Source organism: Clupea harengus, chromosome 23, assembly GCF_900700415.2.
Source record: "Clupea harengus chromosome 23, Ch_v2.0.2, whole genome shotgun sequence".
Taxonomy (NCBI): domain Eukaryota; kingdom Metazoa; phylum Chordata; class Actinopteri; order Clupeiformes; family Clupeidae; genus Clupea; species Clupea harengus.
This window is the reverse complement of record NC_045174.1, coordinates 4,159,150-4,161,640: the sequence shown is the minus strand read 5'-3', so window position 1 is coordinate 4,161,640 and position 2,491 is coordinate 4,159,150.

The window sequence follows — 2,491 nt, the reverse complement described above, 5'->3', positions numbered from 1 at the left end:
GCAAATGATCATCTCCAAGCGTCAAGAGTTTCTCTAATGATGGTGAGGTGATTCCTTTTATTGTAAAGAAACCGGTGAAGAGTTCAGGCATGTGGTTCAATTCCACGTTGAGTGTCCTTCTAGTACCTTCTCCTCCACTGTTTTATCCCTCTTCTCCCCGTCTTCTTTCATCTCTGAATCTCCACATCCTCCTGCTCTTATTCATCCCTTTCATTTCTCCTCTTGCCCCCCTTCACCCTCTCAACTAACTTCTTCTCCATCTTATCTTCCACCCCTGACTGCTCTTTCTTTTCCACCATCATCTTGTCCACTGTCTCAACCTTCTTTTGCCTTCCTACCTTTTCTTCATATCCCTTCTTCCATGTTTTTCTCCTTTCTTCTTCTCTTCCTCAACCCCTTTCTCTTTTTACATCATTATTTTCCTCTCCATCTCCTGCTGCTGTTGGACAATCTCACTGTCCGTCTTTCCCTTCAGATACTCATCCATTTCCTCCTCTCTGTCTTCCTTCACAAGTTTCCCCCTCCTTCAGATGTCTCTCATTCTCCTCCTGCTGTTCCTCCTGCCCAACTTGACCCCCCCTTGCCCTGCTCCTCCTTCCTGTCCTTTGTTGTCCATCATCTCCTTCTCCAATTCTACCTCCTCCTCATATCTGTCTATCTTATTCTCTTCATCCTTCCTCTCCTTCATGTCCTTTTCATGCTTTCTTTCTTATGCTTCCCCCTTCCTCATCCTCACACTCCTGTCCGTGTGCCCTCTCCTCCACTATTTCATCTCTCCTCTCATCCTTCTGTTCAGCTTCATCCATTCTATTTGTCGTCCTCTTCTCCTCTGTCTCCTTCTCTTTCTCCCAATCCTTTTTTCGTTCGGCACTTCTACTCTTCCTTTTTCATTTCCCCTTCCCTCCTCATCGTCCTCTTGTCTTTTCCTCGTTTCCAAGTCTGTCTCCTGCTCCGTCTTCCTCTCTCCTCTCTCCCTTGTCCTCACCCCCTTAAGGCCAATCGATAGTCTAGGAGAGAAGTGTTGTTCGAGAAAAAATGACGTAAAAGTGACAAAATGTGTGCCTCCTAGGGTGTCGTAAACCGTGTTGTGTAGCCCAACATCTGAAATATTTAAAGGCCGCAGACGTTGACAGCTTTTGTCACTAATTTTGATTGGATGTGAAGATTTGGTCGTTTATCTTTGTTGACATGGATCTGGCAAGTTAATATTTTTAGCATCCTGTATTGGAAAATAATATCAAAGATCAAGAATGAAAATAAGGTAATGGATCATACTCTTGTGAAACCTCTATGGTAGTCTGTTAAAACACTGATAGTAAAGCCCTGAAAAATAGCTTAGATTATGCACAACAGATGTATGGAATGTAATCAAAACATTTAAATAAATCTTTTTTAAAAACACACTTTGCGGCAGACCTGAAAAAAATGGTGTCAGCAAAAAATGTAAACATGGAGCACCTGCCCTTGTATGACACCATTAGGTCTGGGTGTGCAGGAGCTATATGCCTAGATGTGACACTATTATTAACGACCCTGAAGTTAATTACGATCAGAAGATAGACAAGGCAAACGCCCGGCTCAGCAGGGGGAGCCCCCAAAGTACTGAGGATGTGACTTCAGTTAAGATAAGTTGAGAGACAGAAAGCTGTGAAGTTCATATTTGATGACAGTCGGGGAGAGACAGAAGAGACAAACTGTGCCCTTCAGGATTGTGCTGCCTGTCTTCAGTGGTCTATGTGACTTGAACTAGTTTACTAATGTTAGTTAGCTAGGTAGCTGAGTTGCCATAGAAATGACAAAATATGCTCTATGCCAACTTGTCATTAGTGACAGACCATGAAAGCCCAGACGTGCTGCGCCCTCATCAGACACTCTTCATTTTTGTCGAGTGATACTTCTCGCTTGGACTATAAATCCACCTTATTAGACCTCTGAGGATGTGTCGTCCACTATGGACTTCCGTGTCTAAGTGATTTTCTCTATTGGGGAATAACATGGGGATTTTGAATGTCCTTGAGCAAGACACCGAACCCCCAACTGCTCCCGATGTGCAGTTTGGCAACTTAGATAGTAGCCTCTGCCATTGGTGTGTGAATGGGTAGATGTCTGAGGCATTCTCTGTAGAGCGCTTTGAGTGCTCTATGAGTAGAAAAGTGCTATATAAATGCAGTCCATTTACCATTTACAATTGTTCAATCATGACGACGACAAGAGACATCATATTGGCAACTAGCATACTATCAGTGTTGTTTAAATCTGAAACCTAAAACTTGCTAGTCACTACCTGCACTTTTTATGCTACAGTGGCTGGCCAATGGCAAAAACACCTTTATTGTCTCCAGAACCGTGACGTCCTAAGTGTGCGCTGACTAGTTAGCTTCGGTTAGCTCCCATGCAGCAGAAATCTTAGTTTACCGTCTTAAAAGCATCAAAGATCACAGGAACCACTCAAAGTCAGACGACAAAAGTATGAAGGGCAAAACGGGAGCAT